This window comes from Schistocerca piceifrons, chromosome 4, assembly GCF_021461385.2.
Source record: "Schistocerca piceifrons isolate TAMUIC-IGC-003096 chromosome 4, iqSchPice1.1, whole genome shotgun sequence".
In the NCBI taxonomy this organism is placed as follows: Eukaryota; Metazoa; Arthropoda; class Insecta; order Orthoptera; family Acrididae; genus Schistocerca; species Schistocerca piceifrons.
In genome coordinates this window covers 610,178,473-610,203,158 of record NC_060141.1, presented here as the reverse complement: position 1 = coordinate 610,203,158, position 24,686 = coordinate 610,178,473, and the positions used below count along the sequence as shown (strand labels likewise).

At 44.4% G+C, this 24,686-nt stretch overlaps 1 long non-coding RNA gene across 1 annotated transcript; it reads right to left on the bottom strand.

Moving 5' to 3' along the window:
- Positions 1–2,412: 2,412 nt before the first annotated feature.
- Positions 2,413–23,890, bottom strand: LOC124795248. The gene is made up of 2 exons (XR_007016666.1): positions 23,665–23,890; positions 2,413–3,474 (listed from the first exon to the last, which is right to left on the bottom strand). It is a non-coding gene; the product is annotated as an uncharacterized LOC124795248 (long non-coding RNA).
- Positions 23,891–24,686: the final 796 nt, after the last annotated feature.

Sequence of the window (24,686 nt, the reverse complement as noted above, 5' to 3'; positions counted from 1 at the left end):
ACACCGCTTTCGTATCATGAATCATCCTCTTTCAACGACTATGATAAGCATTCTACATCCCAGGAAAGGAAGTCCCTGAGTCGAATTGCATCCAGACAGGTTTGCTATTGATGATGACGTCAATGAGATTTCCTGACATTTTGGTGAATGTCGTGCATGTAGGACTTTCGTCTGTGCCGGCCTCATCTCGATAAATGGTTGCCTATCTTAGTTTTCCTGAATTCAGCAGCTAGGAGACAGCTGATACCTCTGTACAGCGACGGGGAATGGCAACGGCATGTCGGGGGGGGGGGGGGGGGGGGGGGGTGGTGATATCATCCAGGGTATGGCGGCTATAATAGTTTGCAGTAGACTGGTGTGATAGTTGACATCTGTCATGAACAATACTGTTGTGCTGGTAGACAAGTTGGCGCATAATAGTTACCGAACAATCGCCTTCTCATTATGCAGTAGCATGCAAGGTGTGCAGGGCACTCACATGGAAAACGTACCAGCGTGCTATTCTCTGTCCTCCGAATGTCTGTTTTTATGTAGGGCATTGTACTTGGCAGAGTAGTTGGTTGTACTTGCATTGGTCGGATGCTGAACGTCGTTCGACGGTTGCAGGATACCTCCGCAGTGGCTGAGCTAATTCTTCACGGCATGTTCGACTAGCGGCGGAGATTGGTGTCAAAAATCGGTACACGTTCTATTCATAGAAACATCTAATATTCCAGAATGCCGTTATTTATAAAAAAATCGAATGTTCCAGAATATGCAAGCATAAAATATTTCAAGAACCTTGCAGAACTGATAATTGGTAGGCAACAAATGTTTTGCTGATGATGAGGTGTGAAATGGCGGCCGGCAGCACGTGAATCAGGGACGCTAACCGCTATACCACACTGGATGCAACCCAGCCCATGGCAATGTGTTTTGTGAAACAGATCAACAAACTTCTGCACAAACATGGTTCTCATCATTTTTTGTTGTTTGGTCGTCCTTACGTCAGTCAGTATTAGAACTGGAAGTTTCTACTGTTATGTAGGGGATTGTATTGTATTGTATGTTAACCGTTTCTAAAACGACGGAGAGGCTCCGTCCCCGCTGCAGCCGCAGTGATCCACAACCCCACGACGACTGCAGCTGTCCACTTCACCCCTCCGCCACCTCACATCGACCCACTCTATCAGTGTTATTGTGCGGTTGTGCCCCCGGTGGTCCCCACCGTGGAAAGTCTCACACCAGACGAGTGTAACCACTATGTTTGCGTGGTAGAGTAATGGTGGTGTACGCGTACGTGGAGAACTTGTTTGCGCACCAATCGCCGACGTAGTGTAACTGAGGCGGAATAAGGGGAACCAGCCCGCATTTGCCGAGGCAGATGGAAAACCCCCCTAAAAACCATCCACAGACTGGCCGGCTCACCGGACCTCGATACAAATCCGCCTGGTGGATTCGTGCCGGGGACCAGGCGCTCCTTCCCGCCCGGAAAGCCGTGCATTAGAACGCACGGCCAACCGGGCGGGCCTATGTATGGTATACTTATACGTAATATTCTGTATTTAGGACTACAGAGCGAGATGCCACAGTGATAATACACTGGGCTCGGCACACATTCAGGTGGATGGCGCTTGAAATCCCGGTCTATTTTAGGATTTTTAAATCGCTTAAGGAAAATATCCGTACTGCTCTTCGAAAACAAAACAGCCAATTTCCTTTCCCATGCTTCCCCAGTACAAGCTCCTGTTCCATCTGTAACAACCTTGACGTCGATGGGACGTTATATCTTAATCTCCCGTCCTTCCTCGTTCTCAGTGTATAGTGAGATGATTTGTTCTTTGTCGGTCCAGTTTTTCTGAACCACTTGGTGGTATATATTCTCAGCTATTATTAAAATCACGTACCAGTTGCTTACTTCTCGCTGTTCAGCGACTATTATTTGTTAAGTTGTGTGATATTTGGAGTACAGAAGCTTTAAAGTAGTGTAGGTATTTACGACCGGTAAAAACGATATACTGCTGTTGGTTATTAGACGTAATATCATCAGGTCACCACTTACCACGGTTAGTACCTGGTGAATGTCTCTTATTGCGAATCGGAATGTTTTACACATAAATCGGATATTCAGACAATATTAAGTTAACAAAACTTCGTATTCATTCGTCACTCTCTGTTTCACAGAGGAGAGGTAACGAACAAGATGAAGATGACATACTGTACATTTATACTCGATAGTGCGTGATAATTTCTTAATAATTATATGAGTTGGTCGTTTAAAATAAGCAGAACACTGAAAGATAACAATAGCTTTTTGTACAAAAAGATTTATTTGATAAATGAAGGTGATGCAAGTGTTTATTTGAAGCAAGTGTAAAAATCTTCCCAAATTGGTGCTGTTGTATTTGTGACACACAGAAATGATTCATGAAATACCAGTTGCACAGTAATGATTTTAATATAGTTTACACTACAGATGCTTATGACATTTTGCCTCTGTCGTCTTCCAACAAGCATAACACCCAGTACAATGCCAGACACAGCGCTGTCGCTATGGCGACGAGATGAGATATAAGTTTCTCACTTTAGGCTTGCCTTGTTCGTTGAAAGAAGCCATACAGGTCTTAGACAGACTACTCAGTTCTATTAATATTGCTGTTCTCTGCTCTTGGATCTTATTTAAGCTGCTCTGTATAATGTTCATTAACGTAGCTAGAGACATGTAACACGTTAATAACTGTGCAGACATATACGGCATTAGAGAGGATATCTTAGAGTAATGGTGCTTTCAAAGAGTTTCATTGTTTCGTATTTTTTGAAATGAGACACACTTACTGAGGCACTGGCAAATAGACATTGTGTGCAGGTCTTGAATCGCGCAGAGTTTCTATTTTAACTTGGCGCACAGTTGTAGTCTCTCATGAAATGTCTTTGCAGAAATTGTTCGCCACATACATGGCAGCTGCTTATGTTCATAAGGCAACCCTCCAGAAGACATCAGTCATGTGACGCAGTACACGATGAGGGTATTCTGGCCTATGTTACTTTTACTGTAATCTGATTGCAAATACTTTTTGAGATGATCTGAGGCAATTAGTCCTTTTGGGTACGTGTTCTGCTCTGCTTGCGTGGGACATCTCGAGAGCTGCTACCATTATTTAGCGTCTGTACTGACATGTTCTCGGGGATGCATTTCCACGCAGGAGTAGTGTGTCACTGTGCTGAGTGCTGTTGGCTGTGGTGAGAGGCGGTGATGAAGGCGGCAGCGGCGCTGTGCAGAGTGAGCGGGGATGCGCCCGGCTACTGCTTGCCGTGCGTCTCGTGGCCGAAGGCGTCGCCGTAGCCGGCTTCCCGGCCGTGGCCGCCCTCGGAGGACACGCTGCCCGCGCCTGCGCCGTAGCGGACGCCGCCAGAGGCGCCACCGCCGCTCTCCGTGTGGCCCGGCTCGTGGGTCGCCAGCACGCACGCTGCCAGCGCCACCAGAACCAGCAGAACCTGCCGGCCAGAAACGTTCTCTCTAATAGTGCACTTCTCAGTACTTGTGATACGTATAAGATCTGGTTAGAAAGGCATGTCCAACTGAGCTTCACATCAGAGTCAGATAATCAATTGTAAATAGTATTAATCATTTTGTGGTACAACCTCCTTCCTTAAAAACGTTTTCCTCTCAGTACCCCCCCCCCTCCCGTCCGAGGTTCGAGTCCTCCCTTGGGCATGAGTGTCTGTGTTGTCCTTAGTCTAAGTAGGTTTCAGTTCGATTAAGTAGAGTGTAAGCCTAGGGACCGATGACCTAAGCAGTTCGGTCCCATAGAACTTACCACAAAAACCTCCCAATACTTCGTAGCTAAATGTAGCTCTGCCTTGAGCAACCACAAAAGAACAATAATTGTAGCTGTGTTGCGAATACGAAACAGGTTTGTGACTGTTGTTGTGGTCTTCAGCCCTGAGACTGGTTTGATGCAGCTCTCCATGCTATTCTATCCTGTGCAAGCTCCTTCAACTCCCAGTACCTACTGCAGCAGATCCTTCTGAATCTGCTTAGTGTATTAATCTCTTGGTCTCCATCTACGATTTTTATCCTCCACGCTGCCCTCCAATACTAAATTGGTGATCCCTCGATGTCTCAGAACATGTCCTACCAACCGATCCCTTCTTCTAGTCAAGTTGTGCCACAAGCTCCTCTTCTCCCCAATTTTATTCAATACTTCCTCATTAGTTATGTGATCTACCCATCTAATCTTCAGCATTTTTCTGTAGCACCACATTTCGAAAGCTTCTATTCTCTTCTTGTCGAAGCTATTTATCGTCCACGTTTCACTTCCATACATGGCTACACTCCATACAAATACTTTCAGAAATGACTTCCTGACATTTAAATCTATACTCGATGTTAACAAATTTCGCTTCATCAGAAACGCTTTCCTTGCCGTTGCTAGTCTACATTTTATATCCTCTCTACTTCGACCACCATCAGTTATTTTGCTCCCCAATAGCAAAACTCCTTTACTACTCTAAGTGTCTCATTTCCTAATCTAATTCCTTCAGCATCACCCGACTTAATTCGACTACATTCCATTATCCTCGTTTTGCGTTTGTTGGTGTTCATCTTATACCCTCCTTTCAAGACACTGTCCATTCCGTTCAACTGCTCTTCCAAGTCCTTTGCTGTCTCTGACAGAATTACAATGTCATCGACGAACCTCAAAGTTTTTGTTTCTTCTCCATGGATTTTAATACCTACTCCGAACTTTTCTTTTGTTTCCTTTATTGCTTGCTTAATATACAGATTGAATAACATCGGGGATAGGCTACAACCCTGTCTCACTCCCTTCTCAACTACTGCTTCCCTTTCATACCCCATCTGCTTTCTGTAAGTTGTAAATAGCCTTTCGTTCTCTGTATTTTACCCCTGCCACCTTCAGAATTTGAAAGAGAGTATTCCAATCAACATTGGCAAAAGCTTTCTCTAAGTCTACAAATACTAGAAACGTAGGTTTGCCTTTCCTTAATCTTTCTTCTAAGATAAGTCGTAGGGTCAGTATTGCCTATTGTGTTCCAACATTTCTACGGAATCCAAACTGATCTTCCCCGAGGTCGGCTTCTATCAGTTTTTCCATTCGTCTGTAAAGAATTCGCGTTACTACCAATATCAAATACACTGCAGAGCCAAAACAACTGATACACCAACCTAATATCGTGCAGGGCAAATTTTTTTGGAAATTTGTGGTAACGTCTTATGAGACCCAACTGGTCTTATGGACCAAACTGCTATGGTCATCGGTCCCTAATCTTAGGCACTACTTACTCTAACATAGACTAACTTACGCTAAGGAGAACACACACACCCATGCCCGAGGGAGCACTCGAACCTCCGATGGGGGGAGCCGCCCGGACCGTGACACAAGACCCCTTAGATCGCGCGTCTACCCCGCGCGGCTCTAATTAATATAGCTAAGAAAAGACACAACATGTTGTTTAGTGAGGTTTAGTGAGGATTATCTCGCAATTCATTTAGTGAAAACAGTTTTGCAACATCTTAAGCGCGCCTCGAAGTCTTTGAGGTGAACAATGTAGCAGCAGAATGCAGGGAGGAAACTGATTTTGATAGACCATGGGCAAAATAAGCCTAAAAATAGTGGCGGAGAGGTGAACTCTGAAGAGGACTACCACCTCTAACATGAATATCACTGCCGTGAAAGTGCTGAGTGCAGTGCTAACATAATACATCTACATCCATACCCTGCAAAACCGCTGTGAAGCGCATGGCAGAGGGTACGTATGGATCGCTGGAAGAATGACTGCTGTAATGCCTCTGTGCACGCTGTAATTAGTTTAATCAGGTCTTAGCGCTCGCTAAAGGATCGATACGCAAGCAGACGAAGAATTTCTCTAGATTCTTATCTCCCTCTTAAAATTTTGTTGCTAGGTTTTGACGGATAAAATCGTCTGTCAATTTAGTTTTTTCAGCATTTACGTGACCTCCCGTTAGTCGAAATAAACCAGTTATCGTTTGTGCTGCCCTTCTTTGTGTACGTTCAATATTCCCTTTTGGTCCTATGCTGTATGGATCCCATACACTTGACGATTATACTAATGTGCAGCGCACAATTTGTTTTTAACGAATCTGCTTTGTACACTGATTCCATTTCTGACTCACAAAAGCTGTAGTCATAGAATACTCCTTTCCTGAGTTTTGTGATCTGCGCTGTTCTACATTTCTGAACATTTAAAACAAGTTCCTAATATTTACTCTGTACTGAAATTTTGCTGAATGTAGTTGATTATAAATAACTGCAGCACCTGAAAATATTATATTATTTGAGATATGTGCATGAACAACGTACAGTTGGAAAGAGCAAACTCCCCAGTTTTACATGGTTCCGGCTAGGTAGCAGTAGTGTGCGCCCACTTCAGTTCTAGTAAAAATGGTGTTTTGTGTTCTACGTTTGCCGCAGTGCATGCCAATAACAACTGTTCGGTGTGACTTTCGTACTAGGAAAGGTGTGGATCCTCCTGATGCACAAAGCATTAGACAATGGCATGCATTGTTCCGAGAAACAGGCTGTTTGTGTGAAGGCAAATCGCCGGACCATCCCGATTGTCTGACACAGACGTCAAACGCATCCGTCAGTTTCACAAGGAGTCACAGAAATCCGTTCGCGGTGCAGCTCGAAAGCTCAACGTGCCCCCAGTCCGTCTGGCGTGTGTTGCGTCGACGTTTACACGTGCAACCACACAAATTCCAGCTACGTCATGCTCTTCGTGAAGGCGACAAACAACAACGTGTGTAGTTCCGTAATTTCGTTCTTGGCAAGATGGAAGATGACAGTTTTCTTCCACGCTTAGTGTTTAGTGACGAGGCCACATTCCATTGAAATAGAAAGAAGAGCTTTCATAATGCGAGAATATGGGGTACGGAACAACAACATAAAGTTGTCTCTTCAACATTTAATGTGTTTTGTGCAGTTTCACGGGAAAAAGTGTATAGTCTATTTCTCTTTGCCGAGAACACTGTTACAGGAAGTACATATCTCGATATGCTTGAGAACTTTCGTTTTCCACAGTTGGAGACTGATTCGAATGACTTCATTTACCAACAGAATGGGGCACCAACACACTGGCATGTGAAAGTGCGGGAATTTTTAAATCAAAGGATCGGTCATATTGGACCAAATGATTCAGCCTTACGTTACTGGCCTCCAATGTCAACGAACCTGCCTGTATGTGATTCTATCTATTGGGGGTTTTTATAAAAGAGTCTGTTTGTGTGCCTCCATTACCAACAACAATGAATGAATTGAAATTTCGCATAAGCTGTAACTCAAGACATGGTCGCAGCAGTGTGGGAACAATTTGAATACCCCATTGACACATGCCGTGCATCTCAAGGGGTCATATTGAAGACTTGTGAAAAGGTATGATTAGGTGTTAACCACTACCTTTCTCAGAAATCCTTTTTTACTGCTGTAGCCAGCCTGCATTCTCTCTACATCGCCTGTCATTAATTATTTTGCTGCTCAAATAACAAAACTCATCTACAACTTTTAGTGCTTCATTTTAAAATCTAATTCCCTCAGCAGTGCCTGATTCGTCTACATCACATTGTCGCTGTTTTGCCTGTGTTGATGTTCACCCCACTACCTATTTCCAAGACGTTATCCACTCAGTTCTGCTCTTCCAAGTGCTTTGCCATCTTCTTTGCCATCTTGACATAATTACAACGCCATCGTCAAACCTCACAGATCTTATTTCTTCTCCTTGAGCTTCAATTGGCCTTCGAAATTTCTCCCTGGTGAATATACAAATTTAATAATATCAGGAATAGACTTCAATCCTCTCTCACTCTCAACTAGTGCATCTCTCGACTCCTTTCACTGCAGATACCTTTCTGTACAAGTTGCAGACAACCTGATTTTATACCCGCTACCGTTTAATTTCAAAGAGTGTCTTTCAGTCAACATCGACAGAAGATTTGTCTAAAACTATAAACGTTATACCGTAGATTTGCCTTTCTTAACCTGCCCTGAAAGTCATAGGATCATTGTTGTCTGGCGTGTACCAGAAACGATCCTCATCGATGTCGGCTTCTAACAATTTTTCCCTTCGTCTGTAAATAATGCGTGTCAGTATTTTGAAACCTTTATCGCTTTACTCATTTTGCATTGTCCTACATTTTACGAAAATGGATAAGTACCTTGAGCTGCTTGCGGTAATTAGTGCGGAATCAACAGTCATCCAGACAGAGATAAGGCCGATATTACACTATCAAATTTCTTTGTCAAAGATTTGATCAAAGATGTGATCAAATACTCCGTCAAATATATTTGACAAAGATCTTTGACGTAGTGCTAGAAGGGATATTACACTGTCATCATATTTTTCGTCAAAGTTCAAGATGGCTGAGAACAATAACTTGTTATTAACCGCAGCAGTTGCATGTACCACAATTGCACTGTGTGCACATGCGGAAGGGAAGTGGGGAAAAAAAAGGAAACATACCTGGGTGAAGCCGTGGGTTTTTCGACGACACGATAAAAACACTCAACAAAACTTGTTACGTGAGCTTATAGTGGAGGACGTCAAGTCGTACACCAATTACTTAAGAATGGATGAGCATACATTTCTGTATGTGCTCAGTGAAGTGTATCCTCATATCACAAAGCACAGTATTCACTTAAGAACTGCTACATCTGCAAGAGACTGGCTGACTGTACTCCGATTCCTTGCTACAGGAGAGGGTTAGGTTAGGTTAGGTCAGGTAAGGTCAGGTCAGGTGTCCAATCTTCATAATCTATTTTTGTATTCAGAGTGCCCCACGTTGTAAGCTTCAGCTTCATACATCTCTATTAATTTTGTAGTTTGTCGGCACACACCAACTGTATTTACTGACAATGTTTATAAAAACACTACAGACGACAGGACGCTGCAGCGATGCTAGCGCTCCATGTGGTAACATGTCACATTGCAGTGAATAGAAGACAAGCGACTTCTTTGATCAAATCTACAGCGAGGCCCTAGATTTGATCAAATATTGGACGACATTTGACAAAGTTCTCTATTACACCATCAAATATCTTTGACAAAGATATTTGACAAAGAAATTTGATAGTGTAATACCGGCCTAACATTCAGTGAACCCATCGCTGGCAAGCGCCTTGACTCCGGCGAGGCGAGCAGTGCTGCGCGCACGTGAGCCGGAGTCACGTGCGGCTGTCCTCCCCCACCCTGCAGCGCCGGCAGTCACGGCCCGGGCCGCCGCTTTCTCCCGGCTGCGCTGCGCCCGGGCCCGCCAGTTCTCTCGCCCCGCCCACTGACTGGTCCGCTGACGCAACCTTCCTTAAAGGGCACACGATCCCTATCGCCGCAAAGGGCAAATGCCTCCCCTTGTAACAGCTGCGATACCTGCCGGTACTCCTGTGGCATTCCGTGCCCTGCGTTTCGACTTCCACCAACTTGAGCAAAGAACTCCACCGACAAACTTTAAGAGACTATTCAGGAAAATCTTCTGACTATTCTGCTCCAGGGGAACAGTTATCTCCTGTGAAATATAGGGTAATGATGTAATATGATTAATTCGCTTTGTCCTCTCAATTACTATTTTTCCTGTGAAAATAACTTTATCAACAAATAAAATGGCTGTTGTATTCAATCATTGTATCACGAAAGATCCGAAAACCTGCCAGGACCGCGTGACCGCTACGGTCGCAGGTTCAAATCCTGCCTCTGGCATGGATGTGTGTGATCTCCTTAGGTTAGTTAGGTTTAAGTAGTTCTAAGTTCTCGGGGACTGATGACCTCAGACGTTAAGTCCCATAGTGCTCAGAGCCATTTGAACCATTTTTTGAACCTGCCAGGAAGTTTCAAATCAGCACACACTCCGCTACAGAGTGAAAATCTCATTCACGAAAGGATCCGGCTTCTGGTAGGCGCATATGTAGAGAGGCAAAACTGCTATGATGTGGCTGTGGGAACAAAAAAATGGTTCAAATGGCTCTAAGCATTCTAAGCATCTATGGTCATCAGTCCCCTAGAACTTAGAACTACTTAAACCTAACTAACCTAAAGACATCACACAACACCCAGTCATCACGAGGCAGAGAAAATCCCTGACCCCGCCGGGAATCGAACCCGGGCGTGGGAAGCGAGAACGCTACCGCACGACCACGAGCTGCGGACGGTTGTGGGAACAATTCAGCATAGCGTCATTGTGCTGCCCTTCCATCGTATTCGGGAAGACGACGGTTCAAACCCTCGTCCATCCATCCTGATTTAGGTTTTCCGTCCCTAAATCGCTTCAGGCTTCTCTTCGAAAGAGCACGGCCGACTTCCTTCCCCATTCTTCTCCAAATGCGATGCGACAGATAATTTCGCTGTTTGGTCCCCACCTCCAAATCAACCAACCAATCCAGTCTATTCAGTGAACCGGTACACGAAGTTCACATCAGACAACTCTTCATCTCCACTCAGCGACTGGGTGTTGTGTTGTCTTTATCATCATTTCATCCCCATCGACGCGCAAGTTGCCGAAGTGGCGTCAAATCGAAAGACTTCCATCCGGCGAACGGTCTACCCGACGCGAGGCCCTAGTCACACGACATTTGCATTTATTTACAGTAAACCTATCCATATTTCTGTGTTTCCTCGTTAGCGTACAACTGGCATTTCCCGAAAAACAGCTCGAGGACGAAGAGAAAAGTGGGTATTACTGTTGTCAACATCAGTTACACTGAATGATGCGAACAAGATTGTTTCCACCAAGACACACAGCGAACGCCGTCGATATTTGCGCTGTCTTCCAGATATTTTCATTGCAGTTCGTATATAAAGATATGGTGTAAGAAATCAAAGCAAATGCAACCATTATTTAATGAATTACTGGGGGCCACGCGTTCGTCATATCAAAATAGGCAGAAAATATAACAGAACATCATGCGAAGTTTCGTCGGAGGGTTCCTGGTTCACGTTGTACATTTTTACTCTCTGTAACCCATCATACGGCGCCTGTCGAGGATGCAAACATTTTTGTTGTTGTTTCTTTTTATGAATCTTTGACTGCTTTCTTGAGCAGTGTTCAAATGGCTCTGAACAGTATGGGACTTAACATCTGAGGTCATCAGTCACCTAGACTTAGAACTACTTAAACCTAACTAACCTAAGGACATCACAAATATCCATGCCCGAGGCAGGATTCGAACCTGCTACTGTAGTAGCAGCGTGGTTCCAGACTAAAGCGCCTAGAACCGCTCGACCACGACGGCCGGCTTCTTGAGGAGTCCTGCGATTTTCTTTACAGAGTAGCACACTGCGTGTTCATTTTTTTGTTGTAACTATTTCAGTCTTTGTCTTCGTCTATAATTATTTTAAGCCCCATCGAAATTCTTTCTTGATGTCTTAACACATGTCTCATCATCCTTGTTTTATGTATATGTGTTTTCCTGCCAATTTTACTTAGAACGTCCCCACTTCTTATCTTATCAGCCCGTTTAATTTTGAGTAGCTTTCTGCTACGTGACATCTAAAACGCTTCTAATGTCTTCGTATCAGATTTTCCTACAGTCCATGATGCATTTTCATACGGTGCTACAATCCAGACGTATTTTCTAAGATATTTCTTTCTTTCTCTAAGGCGCGTGTTTCATATCAGTAGATAGAGACATAATGTATTAGCGTTAATTGCCTTCTACTTGCTTCTTTCGCGGATTTTACTAGGAAAGAAAAAGTATACAGGCGTATGTTCTCAGACATCTCTTTACCGAGTGAGGTGGCTCAGTGGTTAGCACGCTACACTCGCATTCGGGAGTATGACGATTCAAACCCGCCTGCGGCCGCCCTGATTTAATTTTCCGTGATTTCCCTATTTCAGGCAAATCCCGGGACGATTCTTTTTAAAGGGCGTGACCGACTTCCTTCCCTGTCCTTCCCGGTGGGACTGATGACCTCAATGTTTGGTCCCCTCCCCCCGAATCACCTCCCCCCCCCTAGATGTGTCTTTCTCTAAGCCGCATGTTTGATGTTTGTGGACTGAGACGTAGTGTGCCAGCGTTATCTGCCTCCTTCTGGCTTCCTTCGCCGAGTATACAGGAAAAGAATAACTGTAATCTCTCTAACTCTATCGTCATACCCATCCCATGAGACGCTTATGGACCGAAGTAACATGAGTCTCACCTTAGAATCTCACTCTACAATTATCTATGTAAGGCTGTCGTCGTAAGGTCTCTAATCGCATGCTCCTTTCGTAAATATTTTTATGTCTGCGGGACATACACTGTACTCTAACATTGTGTTTTGTGCGGATGACTAACAACAGTATCTTAAGCCCGACGCCTTGAGCTTATTGCAGAGTGTGATGCATCGCAGGAGATTGAGACCATTTGTGGGACAGACTGTTGTTAACAGAATAAAATTGACAGATGTGAATTTAATTTCGGGAATTCCAAGAGAGTGTGATCGGAGCCTAACTATTTATAAATTCCATTAATGGTTTGGTGGATAACGTTGGACGCTCTGTGAGGCCATTCCGCAGACGAAGCTGTTGTGTGTGAGAAGACTGCTGCACAAGAAGGCTGGAGTGAAATGTAGGAAGACCTGCAGGGAATCGACGGTTGATACAGGGGCTGGGAATTGAACCTGAACGTAAGCAAATGTAACGTGTTTCTCACAAATATGGGAAGTGGTCCATTACCACAGGCGATAAAATACTGTAAACGATAACTACCGTAAATTACATTTGGGTATCCAACCGAAGCAGCATGAAGTGGAACGGCCACATTAAACGAATTGTAGGGAAAGAGATAGCAAGCTGAGATTCATTGGGAGAATCTTAAGTAAAAGTCACACATCCACGAAAGAAGTGCCTTACAAAAGGAATCCTTAATATGCTGGATTAATAGAAGTTTCAACGAAGAGCGGTGCGTTTCTTCCCAGGATCATCCAGTCGGCACGAAATCGTTGGGCAAGTGCTCCACAAAATCCAGCGGCAGACAGTACAAGAAAGCCGTTGTACATCACGGGGACGTTTACGATTGAAACTCCGAGAACGCACGTTGCAACCACTGTCGGGCAGCGTATCACTGCTTTCCACATACGTCTCTTGAAATGACCACGACGAGAAAGTAAGACATTAACGCTCACAAGGCGAGCTGTACACAGCAGTTGCTTCCCCTCTAGTTCTATCGCCTCTCGTATCGTGAACGGAACACCGAGTTGAGGGCGGGGGAGGAGGAGGGAGAACGAAATAGTGGAATGAGAAGAGTACCCTCCGCCACACACCGAAGATTGGTTGCGTGGCATAAATGTAGCTGTAGATATGGATGAGATATCTGGAAACTTGTTTTAAAACTGAATTATCCAAAACAATTTTTTATCTGACTGGATATTTTCCTCGGGATGTCATTATTTTCGTTTTAATCTACAAATTTTGAAGTAGTATTTCTTGATTATTTCATTCAACTGGTATACTGATCTGTGCTCTAAGCTATGATTTTGGCTCTGATACTGAAAATAAAATACACAAATTCCAAGCTGTCTGCGGTGCCACTGGCAGAACATTCGGCCATGAAGTACAAAAAGAGACCATCCTTAAATTCTATAAAGTGGTGGCGGTTCCTGTGTTATCCTATGGAATTGAAAGCTGCGTTACAAAAATAAATAAATATGTACCGGGTGATCAAAAAGTCAGTATCAATTTGAAAACTTAATAAACCACGGAATAATGTAGATAGAGAGGTAAAAATTGACACACATGCTTGGAATAACATGGGGTTTTATTAGAACAAAAAAAAAAACAAAGTATTGCTAGACGCGTGAAAGATCTCTTGCGCGCGTCGTTTGGTGATGATCGTGTGCTCAGCCGCCACTTTCGTCATGCTTGGCCTCCAGACCTTAGTCCGTGCGATTATTGGCTTTGGGGTTACCTGAAGTCGCAAGTGTATCGTGATTGACCGACATCTCTAGGGATGCTGAAAGACAACATCCGACGCCAATGCCTCACCATAACTCCGGACATGCTTTACAGTGCTGTTCACAACGTTATTCCTCGACTACAGCTGTTGTTGAGGAATGATGGTGGACATATTGAGCATTTCCTGTAAAGAACATCATCTTTGCTTTGTCTTACTTTGTTATGCTAATTATTGCTATTCTGATCAGATTAAGTTTTTTGGAAAGTTTGTATTTTTTGGTTCTAATAAAACCCCATGTCATTCCAAGCATGTGTGTCAATTTGTTCCTCTCTATCTACAGTATTCCGTGATTTATTCAGTTTTCAAATTTATACGGACTTTTTGATCACCCCGTATGTAAATTAAAATTAAAACAGCAGGGACCAGGTTCCTAAGGAAGACGAAGGGATGCACAAGAAGTCGTATGATTAGAAATAAAGATATTAGAACTGAATTAAATATTTTCAACATGAGTGAAAAAATTCTAAAATCTAGAGATTGGAGACAACAGCTCATGAGAATGTCAGGTCACAGATTTCTCCAGAATATCCTGAGCTACAAGCCGAATGGAAGACCTCGAAAGCGATGGGCAATAAAATGATGATAATACTAGGAAAGTAGAACCGAGCGAGGTTGCGCAGTAATTAGCACACTGGACTCGAATTCGGGAGGAAGGCGGTTCAAACCCACGTCCGGCCATCCAGATTTATGTTTTCTATGGTTTTCCTCAATCGCTAAAGGCAAATCCTGGGACGGTTCCTTTGAAAGGGCACGGCCGATTTCCTTCTCCGTCCTTCCCTAATCCGAGCTTGTGTTCCGTCTCTAATGACTTCGTTGTCGACGCAACGTTAAACCCTAATCTCCTCCTCCCCTCCTACTGGAAACTATAAGTAGCTAGATGTAGTTTCCATCTGCGAAAATAAACAGCTTTGATGGTTTTAAAGAGAAGCAGTAAGTGGGGACTCGCGCAAAGAATGTTTATTGCGGAGAATGTGATACCGCAGGGTCAGGTTCTTGGGGATCGTTAGTGGAGTGGCTGTAGTGTAGTTGTTGGCAAACAATGATATACGAGGAGTCAAGTGCAGACTGCCTGGGACGTGGACGGCCGTGAACTTGGCGGTTGCCCGGCGGTCCACGAAGCTGGTAGCCTTGGCGAGATCCGCGACGCCTGGCTGCTCCGACAAGGACACAGCGCGCCGCACACACCGTGGGATCGCCGGCGAGGGCGGCCACCAATCACTCACACCTGCTGGCTCTGCGTGTTCTTGCATAACCAAGGCTTACGTTCTATTGCTAGACCAGCCACGCGGCTCAGTGCCTATCGCAGATTCATTGTGCTACGTCACTCGGTAGCTGGAGACTTCAATGTCAGTTAAGAAGCCGTGTAGTTGATCTTACGAGGCTGAATGAACATCATTTCGTCCCGCCAGAGTCGCCAGTAGGTGCTCCGCCGCAACCAGGCACTCCTCCTTCCGCTGATGCACGGCTCTCTGCCTTAACAGTGAGTCGAGAGCCTGCAGGGAAATGGGACACTGCGTCATGCACTGTTACCTGTTTAGCTGCTGCACCATCTTACTTTCTGCACCTGAATTGTGAGGGATACCCGGAAAGTAAGTTCCGATGGATCGCGGAAAGGAAACCACTTTGAAAATTCGTCTGCAACAGTTAGCTACAGCTTCCAGCCACTGCTCCACATAGTCACCACTCCGACTTAGACATTTACCGTAACGTTGTACCAACTCTACAGTACCCTTGTCATAGAAGGCAGCCGCCTTTGTTTCCCGCCAATTCTCTACGCTCATCTACAGCTCGTTGTCTGTGCGAAAATGTTGTCTTCATACCCAGTAGTTAATGTGAGCAGAGATGAAACACAGAGGGAGCCAATTACGGGCTGTAGTGCAGGTGATCAAACACTTCCCATCGAAAACGCTGCAACAGCATTTTCATTGCCCCTGCAGATTGCGACCGAGAATTGTCACAAAGTAGGAACTGTATGACAGTTCTGTAATGTGGGCTGCATAACATCAGACGAAATCTCTCAACAGGGCCTCATACTTGGTGGGAGACACTATTGTATATGCATCTTTTGTGCTCACCATGCGCTCAGAACTGAAAAGAGAGAAGTGATGTAACCGACTGGCATACTAGAGACACTATCGTACAGATATGTGCAAAGCTTTACAAGATTTTCACAGTGCTTTCCATTTCTTGATCGATCGAAACTTACTTTCCGGATATCCCTCGTACCTGCCCCGCTATCCAGCAGAATAATGCACACTTCCTCTCCTATTGCAAGAGAACTAGATTGTTTTGGATTCATTTCTTCGCCAGATATATACAACGCTCGCCCAAAAAGTTCGAAGAGTGATTTTATTCCCGGCGTATAAATGTCGTCAGCGCAGTAACTACGGCTGCAGCTTCAACAAACAACAGATGTGCTTTCGACCAATCAGTCGTGAACAGCGAGTGTTAAGTATGGACGTACGGCCATAGTATGTCAGCGTCGTTATTTAACAAATCGGAGCAGAGCAACACCTCCAAATCAAGTGTTCAACACATTTTCCACAACGTTTTAAAGAAGAGAAAAGTTTCTGCAAAATTCATCCCACACACCTTGACTCACCAAAAAAATTAATAACGAAATTGAAATTCTGACCTTAGTCGCATTCAGGCACCGAAAATTTGTGTCGAATCGGAACACGTAACCGGATTTCTCGCTTTACGCGAGCAGTTGTCTTAACTGCTTCGCCTATCCTAGCACGCTTCGGATATGTACGAAAGAATAGATACTACACTCATTAAAAACATGAAAGGTCAACGCTTAGACGTCATAACCCACATCAAAGCAATGGAATGCGGTAGCTGAAAAACATCACACACGGTCGTATGAACTTTTTGTGTGTTGCACTCTACTGTGGCAGGGGCAGGGGCAGGGCATGAGGTGAGGAGAGCAGACAGCCTGCGTAGAACACCTCAAGATTAAAACCACCATCTTAATTTATTCGTATTTTTTATTAATGTGCAGGGTGGCATGTCGAGCAAATCATTACTCACCCCAAGGAGACATCACCTGATAACGTGTAACACGTCTCTACTCTTGATAATACCTTCAGTTCGGCAAGAAGGAGAATCCATAACGCTCCTCAGGTATGTCATATGCAAGTGAAGCCACTCACTGATGATTAGGTCCCGTAGAGCTTCCAAACTACGCTTGCGTTGGTACCTAACTTTCACCCGCTACGCCAAATAGTCCCAGACATTTTCTGTGGGAAAAAACGTCGTGCTTGAGTGTGTGTCAAACCAGAAACGAGGTATTGCAGTCTGTGAACCCGGCTGTACTCATGTGGGAAGACGATCGTACTTTTCATCAAGATGTAGAAGGCAGTAAAACTCTCGCCGACTGACAGTATTAAAATAAACCCCTGGTTCATGTTCACGGTAACCTGAATGGGAGGGCCCTAGTCATTCTACCTAAAACACTCCAAAACATCCCTGAACCAGCTCCGGCGTGAGGTACACCCTCGACACACTGCATTTACTTGCTGAATTGAGCCGTCGGTGCAATCGACTCATTGACATCGTGTGAAAAGAGCCTAAATCGCGACCCTTCAAACCACAATACGTTTCTCCAGTCGCCTGCTGTCCATTTTCTCTATTGTTTGGCCCATTCCAGATCTACAGCTTTATTTGCTGCTGTGACAAATGACCTTTCGTGAAATACGAGACAATATTTCTATTGGATGCAATTTCCTTCCCAGTGTTCACTCTTCGCCTGGGTGAAACGGACGTGCACTCACTGAAAGCAGCAAATTCCAATCAGGTCTGAAACTTATTTCCATTTACACGAGGGAAAAATTCGTTTCCGTTCCCTGCACTTTTGTGTCGTGTTACATAGCTGCGAGTCATAAGAACACTTCTCGTAGACACAATGAACAGTACACGCTGGAGTGTCATCTTTATTCAGGGTGTAGTCATGGATACTTTGGAACACTTTCTGCCATTCTGTCATTTCCTCTCACCAGTCCATCATAATGCACTGAATCCAAACAACCTACAGTAACATAAACATCACTTCACTACCATGACTTATGTCAGGAGTGAAAAGTCACATGACCGCCTAGTACACCAATCGTCCACCATAGAGAGCGCTCCAAAGAGATCAGTGTTCTCTTTTATGGCGATGACTGATGTTTCGTCTGGTGGAACGAAGAGGAGTTCTTGGTAGGTTAGAGAGCAGCTGCTAGTAAGTTCAACCTTTGAGCCGGTCTCTGGGAGGCACTTGAATGGTTCAGTCAGCAGAGTATTGTTTTCGAAAGCATACGTCAGTTTTCGAAAAGATTTGGATTGTGAAATTTTAGCTGCAATCGAAAGATCAACTAAACGTACACTCCGCCAAGGGTAAAACAGCTCCTGTCACAATGAAACAATGGACCGAAACATTTTCGCGAATTAAGTGCCGACGTGACATATTTCTAGAAATAGTACCAAAAGGTGGAAGAAACGAGTTGAAAGTGTGCTAATTGTTAAGGATGTGATCGACAGAGTTCTCGGATATAAATTTTCGTTAAGTGGCCTCGTCGAAGATTAACATAATTCAGTAAAATCATTAACACCGTAAATAGTAGTTTTGTGTCGTTCAGCAGCCTGGTGCAACTCTTTCAATTGGAAGCCATTTCGGCGACTTGCGTATCCCTAACCTAACCCATTTAACCAACCGGCGAACTGAGACCTACAGTTTACTGTGAAATGCGAAACACCTGTCATTTCTGGCGACTCTTCATATACCTGAGAGATGAATGCTAGTTTAATGGCACAGTGAAGAAATCCGTGGACCGATCGATTTCGATGACGCGACCTTTCGGTTCCCAGACATGAGCTTCACAGTTGCACCACCAGGTCTGAAATAAATAAATCTAATCGCCAAAAGTGGAAATTGTACTAACCACCCAGAACAACCGAAAGTGGAATGATTACATAAAACAAATTTTAGAAAAAGTAAATGCCAGACAGAGAATCATTGGCAAAATCTTATGGGAACGTAAAAAACTGACCCACAAAATGCTGGTTCAATTATTTCTTGACTATTGTGAATCAACAGACGTCACAGAACAGACGGAGAAAATCCAACGAAGAGCGGCAGGTTTCCTCACGGGATCGTTGGATCGGTGCGAGAGCCTCCCGGGAATGCACAGTTCAAATGGCAGACGCTCCGAGAGAGGTGTTGTACATCACGGAAAGGGTTTACTCTTGAAATTTGAAGAGCGTACATTCCCAGATGAGCCGGGTAACATATTACTTCCTACCACACAAGTCCCGCGAAATGATCGAGACGAGAAAGAGGAATTAGATGTGATACGGAGCTTTACCTGAGTACAATTCAGCAGATGTAAAACATGTACGTAAGGTCTCTTTTTTACCACAACTACAGATACCCTTTCTACCATGAAAGATTAGCAGTGAGGCATCTATAGACCAAAAACTGCATCCGATTGCGCACGTCTGTAGGCAACAAATGCAAATTATTATGCTCTTTACAACTAGTAAATTTGTTTGTTAACCGCCCTAGGAACGTAGATCTGCTACCAACTGAGTTTGCTTATGTTAAGCAGCGTGTTTGTTAAAACAAGTCATCTCATTTTTTAAATTTATATTTTTCTTCGTATTTATATCGCGTTTCTTTTATTGCCGCACCACTTCTATACAGACCAAATAAGTAGGTATTTCTTTATAACCATGGGATCGTACATGTATCTGAATTTATATGTACACCATAATTAAGATTCAAGCCGTTGTAAGGTTTGGATCAGATTCTTCTGTCATTAGAATAAAATGATGCAGATGTCCTTACTTCGTGCGTGCACTTTACAGGTAGATCTTTTTAATAGGATCGCAATATAGAATCTGAGAACAATTGAAGGAATGAAGTGCCTTCTGTGTTCATGAGCCCAATATAACAAACATCATAAGATCAGTAGAAGACCCTCATTGTGTATGTTCTGAGTGTTGCTGTTTTTTAGAAAAAAATGATGAATGGTCTTCAAGCCATCCATGAATTTGAAAATAGCTTACGAGAGCAATGTGACGGTGACGTTCGCATTTCTTACCGCTGCGTCGGTAAGTTATATGCTATGTGAAAAGGTATGATCCGTTGCCATGAAGTACATCAGTTTTGTAGTAGTATCAGTTGTAAATGGTCCCAGCGTGCCAGAAAGTCGTACGGACATTTTTCCCATAGAATGGTCCCAAAATACTTGTTCTCGGCAGTTGTATTTGACGCACACAGTGCGAAAACCTTCAAAACGCACCTCGAGAAACAATAAGAAGCATGCGACTGAAGTACTTTATCAGTCAAGGAACTTGTTAGCAACTGAAAGAAACGAGAAACGACTCACAAGCGCATTTCCAGAGTAGTTCGTGAAACTCATGTCACCGTATTAAAGTTACTCAAGCGAAACATTTTTATCACAGCAGATGTAACTGCCAATATCAGAAAGAGAAATGTAGCTTCAGTAATAAACGTCGAGTAATGATGCATCAAACTTATTAGAGAGGTACAGATACTCAGGTTTCAAGAGCCACTTGTTTATTCCTTCTAGCCAACGCTCTCGCCGCCGTTGTACTAACGGTTCGCGTCAGATCACTGAAGTTAGGCGCTTTCGGACTTAGATGGCTGTTGAATGGGTGCCCGTACCGGTCTGTCGAGCGCTGTTCGTAAGCGGGGTGCACTCATCCCGTGTGAGGCCAATTGAAGAGATATTTGACCGAGAAGTAGCGGCTCCCGTCATGAAACTGACAACTGCCGGGAGAGCACTGTGCTCACCACATACCCCTCCTCATCCGTAGCCAGTGACGCCTATCGAATTAGGGTGAGATGGTGGTCGGTTGGTACTGTTGCGCCTGCCGAAGCCTGTTCGGATAGAGTTTGGTTTATTCGCGTTACCCACAAGCAGCACACCGGTTAATAATGTGGAAACTGGTATGACTGCCTTAGAGTCCGCTATGTGAGCCTTGTAGAAGCCCTGAATAGCTGTACTCCATACAAGCCACATCCTCAAACCTCTGCTAGATGGAGCTGAATATCACTTCAAGGCGCAGCCATAAGAATAGCTACTAACTATTTGAAAAGTATCAGTCGGTATCAACAGTTGTAAACAAGTTTGCTATGATTATTTAAATTCAATAGGTGTGGAAAAGATTAGAAATGCTTTTGGATAATTTAAATTATGTAATACGTTACTGAAAAATACACTTTCATGTATCTTTTGAAGGAGGGCTGCCTCACAGCATTTAACTACGAGCTGCACTTGCCCTAAAGAACTTTTCGACTCTGTAAGCGCAGAACAGGGAATCAGTGATCATAAGGCCATTGCAGCATCCCTGGATATGGAAGTAAATAGGAATATAAAACAAGGGAGGAAGGTTTATCTGTTTAGCAAGAGTAATAGAAGGCAGATTTCAGACTACCTAACAGATCAAAACGAAAATTTCTGTTCCGACACTAACAATGTTGAGTGTTTATGGAAAAAGTTGAAGGCAATCGTAAAATGCGTTTTAGACAGGTACGTGCCGAGTAAAACTGTGAGGGACGGGAAAAACCCACCGTGGTTCAACAACAAAGTTGGGAAACTACTGCGAAAGCAAAGAGAGCTTCATTGCAAGTTTAAACGCAGCCAAAACCTCTCAGATAAACAGAAGCTAAACGATGTCAAAGTTAGCGTAAGGAGGGATATGCGTGAAGCGTTCAGTGAATTCGAAAGTAAAATTCTATGTATCGACTTGACAGAAAATCCTAGGAAGTTCTGGTCTTACGTTAAATCAGTAAGTGGCTCTAAACATCATATTCAGACACTCTGGGATGACAATGGCATTGAAACAGAGGATGACACGCGTAAAGCTGAAATACTAAACACCTTTTCCAGAGCTGTTTCATAGAGGAAGACCGCACTGCAGTTCCTTCTCTAAATCCTCGCACAAACGAAAAAATGGCTGACATCGAAATAAGTGTCCAAGGAATAGAAAAGCAACTGAAATCACTCAACAGAGGAAAGTCCACTGGACCTGACGGGATACCAATTCGACTCTACACAGAGTACGCGAAAGAACTTGCCCCCCTTCGAACAGCCGAGTCCCGCAAGTCTCTAGAGGAACGGAAGGTTCCAAATGATTGGAAAAGAGCACAGGTAGTCCCAGTCTTCAAGAAGGGTCGTCGAGCAGATGCGCAGAACTATAGACCTATATCTCTGACATCGATCTGTTGTAGAATTTTAGAACATGTTTTTTGCTCGCGAATCATGTCATTTCTGGAAACCCAGAATCTTCTCTGTAGGAATCAACATGGATTCCGGAACCAGCGATCGTGTGAGACCCAACTCGCTTTATTTCTTCATGAGACCCAGAAAATATTAGATACAGGCTCCCAGGTAGATGCTATTTTCATTGACTTCCGAAAGGCGTTCGATACAGTTCCGCACTGTCACCTGATAAACAAAGTAAGAGCCTACGGAATATCAGAACAGCTATGTGGCTGGATTGAAGAGTTTTCAGCAAACAGAACACAGCATGTTGTTCCCAATGGAGAGGCGTCTACAGACGTTAAAGTAACCTCTGGCGTGCCACAGGGGAGTGTTATGGGACCATTGCTTTTCACAATATATATAAATGACCTAGTAGATAGTGTCGGAAGTTCCATGCGGCTTTTCGCGGATGATGCTGTAGCATACAGAGAAGTTGCAGCATTAGAAACTTGCAGCGAAATGCAGGAAGATCTGCAGCGGATAGGCACTTGGTGCAGGGAGTGGCAACCGACCCTTAACATAGACAAATGTAATGTATTGCGAATACATAGAAAGGAGGATCCTTTATTCTATGATTATATGATATCGGAACAAACACTGGTAGCAGTTACTTCTGTAAAATATCTGGGAGTATGCGTGCGGAACGATTTGAAGTGGAATGATCATATAAAATGAATTGTTGGTAAGGCGGGTGCCAGGTTGAGATTCATTGGGAGAGCCCTTAGAAAATGTAGTCCATCAACAAAGGAGGTGGCTTACAAAACACTCGTTCGACCTATACTTGAGTATTGCTCATCAGTGTGGGATCCGTACGAGGTCGGGTTGACAGTGGAGATAGAGAAGATCCAAAGAAGAGCGCCGCGTTTCGTCACAGGGTTATTTGGTAAGCGTGATAGCGTTAAGGAGATGTTTGGCAAACTCAAGTGGCAGACTCTGCAAGAGAGGCGCTCTGCATCGCGGTGTTGCTTGCTGTCCAGGTTTCGAGAGGGTGCTTTTCTGGATGAGGTATCGAGTATATTGCTTCCCCCTACTTATACCTCCCGAGGAGATCACGAATGTAAAATTGGAGAGATTAGAGCGCGCACGGAGGCTTTCCGGCAGTCGTTCTTCCCGCGAACCATACGCGGCTGGAACAGGAAAGTGAGGTAATGACAGTGGCACGTAAAGTGCCCTCCGGCACACACCATTGGGTGGCTTGCGGAGTATAAATGTAGATGTAGAAAGACATATTCAGTTTTAATGTAAACCATTCCAGTCGTGGGTGCTGTATTTCAAGGCACTACATCTGATCATTTGTACACCTTATTCCCAATTTCACAACTAAAAGGCTGTTTTTTGATTTATAAACAAAGTCTGAGCGCTATTTAGGCGACTTCTTTTAAAAAATATATTAATTACTGATTTGCCTGAGGGCGCCTTTCTACCATCTCCTGATCGCGGTGCATACTTACCAGAAACCTGAACATGGTGCAGAGCTGTGATCCAGGAAACAACTGGAGGTACGGGAGAATGCAGTGCGGCAGTTTATATAGCGGTGAAAGTGCGGCTGCGTCGGCGTAGTGGGGCGGCAGGGTGGGGCGACCGAGCTCAACCTAAATAAGCGGCGAGGCGGGGTTCAAGGATGGGGACCAGACAAGTCGTGCGGCGCTCCGGTCCAGTCGCCAGCCGCCAGGGACCAGCTGGCCCGCTCCAGGCCGGCCGCACACAGACACACGATACCGGCCGACGTGTGGGCACACGGGTCCAGTGCCCGCCCGGCTGCCGATCGGAGTCACCGCACCAATCGAACAGCTTTCTCTCTTTCCACAGCCCGCCCACCGTCCCGTCGTCTTCAGAACCACGGAAAAGTTTGCAACCCGTCAGTCAACTCCCCTGGTTGCAGTTCGCTGTAAATGTGACAACCACCAATTCAGACCAATTCAGTTGCACCCATTGTTCTGCCCTCAACTGTAAGATTTTTTTCAGCAGCTTTCTCAATGGTTTGATACAGCTCACTACGAATTCGTCTCCTGTGCCAACTCTTCTACATCTACATCTACATACATACTCCGCAATCCACCATACGGTGCGTGGCCGAGGGTACCTCGTACCACAACTGGCATCTTCTCTCCCTGTTCCACGCCCAAACAGAACGAGGGAAAAATTGACTGCCTATATGCCTCTGTACGAGCGCTAATCTCTCTTATCTTATCTTTGTGGTCTTTCCGTGAAATATACACTCCTGGAAATTGAAATAAGAACACCGTGAATTCATTGTCCCAGGAAGGGGAAACTTTATTGACACATTCCTGGGGTCAGATACATCACATGATCACACTGACAGAACCACAGGCACATAGACACAGGCAACAGAGCATGCACAATGTCGGCACTAGTACAGTGTATATCCACCTTTCGCAGCAATGCAGGCTGCTATTCTCCCATGGAGACGATCGTAGAGATGCTGGATGTAGTCCTGTGGAACGGCTTGCCA